The sequence below is a fragment of the Erinaceus europaeus genome, chromosome 6 (assembly GCF_950295315.1).
Source record: "Erinaceus europaeus chromosome 6, mEriEur2.1, whole genome shotgun sequence".
Taxonomy (NCBI): Eukaryota; Metazoa; Chordata; class Mammalia; order Eulipotyphla; family Erinaceidae; genus Erinaceus; species Erinaceus europaeus.
The window spans coordinates 35,912,850-35,922,009 of record NC_080167.1 but is presented as its reverse complement, the minus strand read 5'-3'; the positions used below and the strand labels follow the sequence as shown (position 1 = coordinate 35,922,009).

At 44.4% G+C, this 9,160-nt stretch overlaps 2 pseudogenes; both read right to left on the bottom strand.

Moving 5' to 3' along the window:
* Positions 1-1,257: 1,257 nt before the first annotated feature.
* LOC132538970 (NADH dehydrogenase [ubiquinone] 1 alpha subcomplex subunit 7-like) lies at positions 1,258-1,640 on the bottom strand (annotated as a pseudogene).
* Positions 1,641-6,146: 4,506 nt separating this feature from the next.
* LOC103127750 (abl interactor 1-like) lies at positions 6,147-8,006 on the bottom strand (annotated as a pseudogene).
* Between the last annotated feature and the right edge of the window lie 1,154 nt (positions 8,007-9,160).

Here is a 9,160-nt window from a genome sequence, read left to right as displayed (position 1 = left end):
TAGCAGCGCACTGGCCATGGCTTGTTCGATAGCAATTGAGGAGGGCCCAATCATAACGTGCTAGGTCAAAGCTGGGTTGACGCTTGCAGGGGTCTGTGATGAGGTGTTTGTTCTTTACCTCAGCTGACTGCCAGCTCTGTTTCCAAGAGACTGGAACAGAGAAGTTCAGTGTAGGCGTAGGGGACCAGATTGGGTGACGAGACATCAAGCATTGGACAGGGTGGGCGAAGATATCCGCGTATATTGGCAGGTCCGGTCGAGCGTAGACGTGGGAAATGAACTTAGATGATGCCGCATCCCGACGAATATCTGGCGGGGCGATGTTGCTAAGAACTGGCAGCCATGGAACCGGGGTGGAACGGATGGTTCCAGAAATTATCCTCATGGAGGAATATAATTTGGAATCGACCAAGTGGACATGGGGGCTACGGAACCATACTGGGGCACAGTATTCTGCAGTGGAATAGCATAATGCCAGAGAGGATGATCGTAGTGTGGAAGCACTCACGCCCCATGAGGAGCTGGCCAGTCTTGCAATGATGTTATTCCTCGCGCCCACCTTTGCTGCAGTTTTTATGAGATGTTTGTGAAATGACAGAGTGCGATCGAGAGTAACGCCAAGATAGACTGGCTGGGCTTCATGCCGGATTCTTGTATCGCCAAGCTGCACATTAAGCTCACGTGAGGCCGAGGCATGGTGTAGATGGAAAACAGATGATACCGTTTTAGCAGTGCTAGGGATTAGTCACCATTTTTTACAGTAATCAGATATCAGAGACATGTCTTTCGTGAGTGTTTCCTCGAGGATGTCGAACTTTGATGCCTGAGTTGCACAGCAGATGTCATCGGCATAGATGAACTTCCTTGAAGAAGTTTCTGGGAGGTCATTGATGTAAATATTAAATAGCGTAGGAGCCGAACAGAGCCCTGGGGGAAGCCACTTGAGATAAGTCTCCATCTGCTAGACTTGTCACCCAGATGTACCCGGAATCTTCTGTTTTGGAGAAGAAACGATATAGTGTTGGCCACCCATGGAGGCAGTGAAACATGTCAAAGTGGTATTGTTTGCATTGATTTGGTTGTGCTCAGCAGATGCAGTCTCAAATGGTATGGATAAAGAGAAGAAGCCACAGAGGTTCCAGGACTGGGAGAAATATTTTTTTAATAACTTATTTATAAAATGGAAATACTGACAAGACCATAGGATAAGAGAGGTATAATTCCACACAATTTCCACTGCTAGAACTCACTATCCCATTAGGTCACATTCCCCTGGGGAGTAAGGGAGCAAGGCTGGTCCAACGACAGCGACCACTTCTTCATGGGGGGCGCTGGAGTTATGATGGGGTGGAGAGGGGCTCTTGGCTGGCTTGCCGGCCACCATCGCCTTCTGCGTGGGCATGAGCACTGAAGGCGGCCTGGCTTTCCAGCGGCCATCACGAGAGAAGTAATAGTTGTTGAAGAGCTTATGGTTGGGGCCAGGGGGAGTGTGGCAGGTGTGTGTCTGCTTGGCGATCTCCTGGTACTGCAGTTGTAGCTTCCCTTGCAGGTCTTGCCCGGAAGCCCAGTTCCATAGCAGCTGGTTGAAGCGGGTGGCAGACGCCATCTTGCCCCACTCGCTCAAGGGCGCCCAAGCTCTCCTATTCTTTAATCTGTCGTGTTTCTCTGGCGGGGTGATCTCCAGGGGAAAGGTAACAGACTGGTTCTTTCTCACTCACGACAGGGGTGACACAAAGTAAAAGACACCAGGGAGCTCCTCAGCGTGTTAACTCAGAACTCGTTTATTAGCAAGGTGGACATGAGTTAAATAGAAAAACAAATGAAGGGAATATTACTGAAATATGTCAGAAATTACAGGTTTCTTAATAGTCAGCATGCCCCTAAGGTAGGGGGCTGGTATGATAGGAATTGATGAGATACAAGACAGTTATTCTCCATGATGCAAGCAACTTAATTATCCAAAATTATTTGAGTGAAGCATAGGGGTTAAACCCGTAGGGTGAGACAGAGAGAAGATGGATATCGAAAAGCCATATAGTTTGGAATTTCTCTTGTCTGGGGTCTGAGGTGTGTGATGAAGTGTGTGAAGGTGTGTTCTTTTGTGATCATAAGGTGACTTTGAATAAGTGAATCTGCAGCTATATGGCCTGCAGTTAATGGAGGGAAGTATTGGGGTTTCTGTGGGCCTGAGAGTTGAGAAAGAACTAAGTCTAAGTTTCCCCCCTTATGCTCACCTCGGTTGAGAGAGACTTATCAAGAGGTTATCTTCTCAGACCTCCATCCAAGGATGGGGGTGATTCTCCCTAAGCTCTATCAGGCTTACACATAGTCCCAACATTAACCCTCTGGGAGTATGAACCCAGGGTCATTATGGGGTGCAGAAGGTGGAAGGTCTGAATTCTGTAATTACTTCCCTGCTGAACACTGTTGTTGGTAGGTTGATCCATACTCCCAAACTTTTTCTCTCTTTCCCTAGTGGGGCAGGGCTTTAGAAAGAGAAATATGGGTTTCATAGAGAATCAATAAAGTCCCTGCTGTTTTAGAGTTTAGAATGCAATAGTTATTATTGTAACCAAGTTATCTGGGAATTTGGTTTACTTTGAAAAATCCCATGGTAAGAATTTGCTGTATCATATAAGACCTCACCATGATTTATGTTATTTAATGCTATTTACATATAGCTGTATCTTATATTGTTGTTAATATTCGTAGGCTCTAGCTGGGCGGGCTTGCTTCACGGGCGGGTAACAGAGACGACCAGAGACATACGGCTGGGCAGAGAAGCTGTATTTCTTTATTCAAGAACAACGATTCATAAACTAAACCAAACTAATCACCAAACAGAACTCTGCTGTCTCTTTGCGGCGGCGCAAGCACTCTCTCTTACTCTGGAACTCAGGAACCCTGGAACTCTCTTTTACTCTCGAACTTTGAAACTCTGCAACTCTTCAACTCTGGAACTCTGACACTCTCCCACTTTGGAACCCTCTCTCGGGGTTCCTAGGGGCAGGGACAAGCGGGCCCGTGAAAACTAACTGGACTGACCCAATTCTCTTGGCGGGGGAGAACTAGAACCCAATGTAAAGCATACAACAATTCCCCCTTTTCTTTTAACTAAATGGCTACAGTATCAAGGGTGTGGGGTGAACAGAAACCTATATCGTACAGGCATTTTTATAAAAAGAAACTGGCACAAACATGGAGAAACATGCAAGCAAGTAACAAGAACCAGTGTGCTGCTAAGGGAAGGCCTGAGGGGGCCATATCTGCCTCTGTGGGCTAAACTTTATCAGCTTAAAAAAAACATCTCTTGCCTCTGGGGGGCGTACTTTCTTCTACGGGCATTTGCATGGGGGCGGGGAATGGCCTAGAGTCCCAAAGGCAGCTGGCTGCAATTTACTTACTATGAAACAAAACTTGTTATTAGCATATCTCTAATAGAGAAGGAATTTGAGACTTTTACATAGCAACAATGTCTTTTTAACCTTTTGTTATACCCATTCAAGATGGAGTCAGGAAAGGAAACCTCAGGCATGAGAATAATTAGCATAGCCATTGTGTGATCTACCATTTCTAATAGAGAAGGTAATGGAGAGTTTTACATATCAACAAGTCTATTTAACTTTTTGTTTAGACCAACTTAGTTAAAATATATTGATTGTTAACTAATTTTTACCTCAGACTTTAAATGTAAGTTAATTTTATCTTTATGAGAATTACGTTGAAAACTTTTTTCATTTAACTTTGTCTAGTAAGAATTTAGCCTTAAAGTTACTGTTTACCAAACTTTAAACATACACATAAACATGGTTATTAATACACAAGGAGAGAAACCTTTATTACGAAGACATGTCATTTTAAACACGAATTTAGATATGTACTGTCTTAGTTGTTGGGGGGGTTCACCATCCGGAGGTGGCTTCCCGCACAGCTTCACTTCTAGGAATTGCAGGTTGCAATCTCTGCACAAATCTCTGCGTACTCCAGCTTGTCTGCCTTCAGACCGGACCGGCGGCGGAGATCTCGTGTGCCCAGTTTCAGCAGGGAGCCTGGGGGTCCAGGAGGTCCGGGATCGTTCCAGAATTCATAGCAAGAGGGCAGGCAGGCCAGGCTTGTAGAAGGTGTGGGCCTAGGTGCCCAGGGGTGGCGGCCATGATAGGCCGCCGCGGCCCTGCCCCATGGCCCTGCCATGTCTGCTGCCCTGCTCGCAGCGGCCGAGCAGCATGGAGGGATCACACGTCCAGTGCCCTGCGCCACGCGGTGGAGAGCCGGCTCCTGTGGGCTGGCCTGCCTGCTGGCATCGGGCTCTTGCGTGGTGGAATCGGGTTCCAGCGTGTTGGCATCGGGCTCCAGCATGTTGGCATCGGGCTCCAGTGTGCTGGCATCGGGCTCCAGCGTGCTGGCATCGGGCTCCAGCGTGCTGGCATCGGGCTCCAGCGTGCTGGTGTCGGGCTCTTGGGGCTCTTGTGTGCTGGCGTCAGCCTCCTGCGGGCTGCGGGGCTGCGGGGTTGTCTGGGCACAGCCGACTGGCTGGCTGTTTAACCAGGTGGAAATGGCAGCTCCGTGCCTTGCCTCCCTCCTGCTGGCTCTTCCCGCTGGCTGTTCTGAGTTCGCCTGAGCGAGTGGAAACCACAGAGTGGTCCAGAGATAAATGTTCCAGAAACAGCAAAACAGTCTCGTGAAGAAAGAGCAGAGCCTTTGGAGATCTTTTCACAAGCAGAAGAGAAGGCCATAGTGCATAGGTAGCCAAATTGTCTTTACTTATCTGAGAGATGCACAGGTCAGGTCCACGTGGGCACCATTTGTTGTTAATGTTCGTAGGCTCTAGCTGGGCGGGCTTGCTTCACGGGCGGGTAACAGAGATGACCAGAGACATACGGCTGGGCAGAGAAGCTGTATTTCTTTATTCAAGAACAACGATTCATAAACTAAACCAAACTAATCACCAAACAGAACTCTGCTGTCTCTTTGCGGCGGCGCAAGCACTCTCTCTTACTCTGGAACTCAGGAACCCTGGAACTCTCTTTTACTCTTGAACTTTGAAACTCTGCAACTCTTCAACTCTGGAACTCTGACACTCTCCCACTTTGGAACCCTCTCTCGGGGTTCCTAGGGGCGGGGCCAAGCGGGCCACGAAAACTAACTGGACTGATCCAATTCTCTTGGCGGGGGAGAACTAGAACCCAATGTAAAGCATACAACATTATATAGTGACATAACCAGCTTGCTTCTCGTCTAAGATTGTAGGTGATTTTTTTTTTTCTTTTACCACCAGAGCACTCAGCTCTGGCTTATGGTGGTGCAGGGGACTGAACCTGGTACCTTGGAGCCTCAGGCATGAGAGTCTTTTCGCATAACCATTATGCTATCTACCGCCAATCAATTATAGATGATTTAATATTTCATTTATTTTTAATTTTTTATATTTTTTTTCCTTTTGTTGCCCTTGATTTTTTATTGTTGTAGTTATTATTGTTGTTACTGATGTTGTCATTGTTAGATAGGACAGAGAGAAATGGAGAGAGGAGGGGAAGATAGAGAGGGGGAGAGAAAGACGTCTGCAGACCTGCTTCACTGCTTGTGAAGCAATTCCCTTGCAGATGGGGAGCTGTGGGCTTGAACAACATAAGGATATGTGGGTTCTTGTGCTTCAAGCCAGGTGCACTTAACCAATTTAGTATTTCAAAGAAATAGACATTATTATTGTTTCTTTTTTAAATTTTTCTGATTTTTAATATTAGTCTGACGTAGCATTAGTAAACCATGACTCACTGAAATATGTAATGGTACAATCTAAATCATGATTTGTTAAATAGCATACCTCATACCCCCAGAATATTTAGGCTGGTCATAAAGTTAACAATGTGTAAGTATATAAGCATAATCAGTCTCTTGTATGAATTGCTCTTTAGCAATGCACAAACTGCCTCAACGTTTTATGCTCACAGGAAGATGTTCAATTATATCAATAAAACAGCATGTTTAAATAAATGTTTAAATAAAATAAGTAAAATAAAAATAAAAAATAAAATGGTTAAATAAAACAGCATGTTTAAAGATGGGCACATTTTAAAACTGTTTAAGACAATTCTGTTAACCATAATAGTCTCACAGTATAAGTAATAACTTACTTTAAAAGCAAAGAATTAATTGGTATAGTGCATGACTGATTGAACATAGTTCCCAGGGAACAGACTAGTCACTCCATTGCAGACTCCTCCGTACCAGCAGTCATCATTCTTTATTACGTAAATGATTGCACCCTCCATAAACGATAACTCATCATCCTTGTCTTTTGTATAATCATATATTGCCTCAACATTTTCAGTGTAATTCATGGGGGCCCAAGCAGGATCCCCATCTGCATAGGTGTCTTTGTACCGAACTACCGCAGTCTCCTTATCTTCATAATCCACTGGCGGCAGGGGTGGTGGGGGCGGGGGCCAGAAGTCATCAAACATGGGGATATCATCTGGTGGAGGTGGTGGCGGTGGAGTCGGACTATCAGCAATGTGTTCCTGCACCCTGAGGTATCTGTGGAGTCAACTGAGGCATAGAGGAGGGGGTGGAGCAATAAAAATTGAATTCTGAGAATAAAGAGGACCTCCATTAAGATGAGGCTGAGCAGAAAATGTAGCAGTCACAAAAGGAATTCGTCTGTATCCACCAGAAGTTGTTGAAGAAGTGATAGAGTTGTGTCCAGAGATCTGCCTGGTCATTGTATCATACTGGGAGCCAGGAGGTGAGCCCAGGGCTGGCCCAATAGTGGGTGATAAAGGTGTAGGTACAGCAATGGGAATGTCAGTACTGCTGCTTTTGCTATTTTCTCTGCTTCAGCTTCCTCCACTACTTCCACTGTGTGTCCTTGGTGTCTGGTTTGAAGAAACTGTCCAGCCTGGACTATGCTGACTTCCAAGCTTAGCTGAACTTGTCATGTAGTCTTTAGGAACAGTTGGGGGTTTAGCAGGTTCCAGGGTTTTTTAAGGAGTGTTCCCATCCCAATGTTCCCCGGCCTGACATGGGAGGACTCGGTGGCTTCCGATTAGGAGGATTTGTTCTCCACAGTGTGCCGTTCTCGCAGGCTGGTTATTTCCATGCTTGATACTTTGGCCCACATCATCCAAAACTGTATATAGTCAGTAGGTTTCTGTATAGACCTTACAGGGCCCTCCATATTTGCAGGCGCTATTATTTTGTGAGTTCTCCATGTATTTTTATTTCTTGTCAAAATACCGATCTCTCTTCAGGCCACTTTTTCTTTCTGAGTGTCCACAGTTTCGAGCAATGTGATCAAAAGTGAAGGAGATTGGGCGTTTGCTTCCTTGACACTGCACAGAGTACTTGAGGCAGAACGTGGGTTTGGGTAATTCATTTCTTCAAAAGGCAGATTGAACAGAGGCAGGATGGCCTGCTGTTTACCTGTGAGATATGATTGATGGGAAACTCCATTCTCCAAAGCTAAGACGCTTGGATGTCCAGCAATTGTAGCATATCTGGTAAACAACACTAGCTAGGAATTGGGTTGTGTAGGCTTTGGTCTCTTCTAAAACTTTCATTTTGTCTCCAGCAGTAGTGGTTCGGGAGGTGGCACAGTGGCTAAGGAACTTGACTCTCTTGTCTCCAGCCTGGATGTAGCTGTTTTCACAGTAGTCTGCCACCTGTGTCAGATTTTTCTGTTAACTCTGGATCAACGACTTCTTGCCAGACGGGATCTCCTCTTCTAGTAACATCTGCAGCTTTGCCATTTTCCACCCCTCTGCATCGCTTCCTCTCCTGTTAAAGAAACAGAGGCAGCAGAGAGCTCCAAGCACCTAGCAGCCAGGATACAAACATTATTATTATTTCTTTTTCTACAAATTTCTGGTTCTGGTTTGTGCATGGTCAATAATTTGTTCCCCATAAATTCCTAATTATTCCCTAGCAATGATCAGAATCAGTTTTATAGTTTAACCATCTGATGATGATAGGAATTTTTTCTTTTATTTGCTACATGATAGATATTTTTTTTGGTACATGATAAACAATATTGGATTAATAGTCTTATTTGTTTGTCTATCAACTAAAATCAATTGAAAGGATTTAAAAAATATTTATTTATTTATTCCCTTTTGTTGCCCTTGTTTTTTATTGTTGTAGTTATTATTGTTGTTGTTATTGTCGTTATTGTTGGACAGAACAGAGAGAAATGGAGAGAAGAGGGGAAGACAGAGAGGGGGAGAGAAAGATAGACACCTGCAGACCTGCTTCACCATCTGTGAAGCGACCCTCCTACAGGTGGGGAGCAAGGGGCTTGAACCGGGATCCTTATGCCAGTTCTTGAGCTTTGAGCCACCTGCACTTAACCTGCTGTGCTACTGCACCACTCCTGAGAGAATGTTTAATACACATAAAAGAAGAACAGTTATTTGAAAGTAATAAAGCTCTCAACTCTCCTCTAGACTACAGACTAGAAACTGAACTATGTTAGAGTGTGAAAATCTCATGGTGTGGTGGAAAGGACTTTCAGATACTGCTGAAAGTATGAACTCAAGGAATAAGTTCACAATGGTAGACTTTTAAGCTGATGATACTTAGATAACTGGCAGTATATAGGATTAAATTAGAATTTTCAGAAATTGCATTAGTAGTTCTCAAATGATAAATATTTGGTATCCCAGGCGTCATTTGACAATGTCCAGAGACATTTTTGTTGTCATAACTGGGAAGGAGAGAGCTAATGGTAAGAGAGCAGAGGAGCTGCTCACAGGAAGAAGTCAGGATAGTGCTCACAACAGAGATGTGTCTGCTCCCAAATACCAGTAGTACTTAACTCTGTTCTAGAATTTGCTGGAGAACTAATTAATATATATATATATATATATATATATATATATATATATTTAATTCTGCAAGGACTGTTGTTAATTGTAAAAACACTGATGACTTTTATTATGGGAAAACATACATGACCTAACATGTATCATCTTTACCATCTTAAGTTTACAACTCAGAGATATTGAATGTGTTCACTGCTGGGAGCCAAGGCCTTAGCTAAGACTCTCATATAGCTGGTGAGAGGACATTCTGATCATTGGAACTGAGATTACCATCTAGCTATTTGGAAAGTTGCTCACCCACCTCCCTCCCCCACTACCTTAGCAGAACTTCCTCTTTGTGCTTA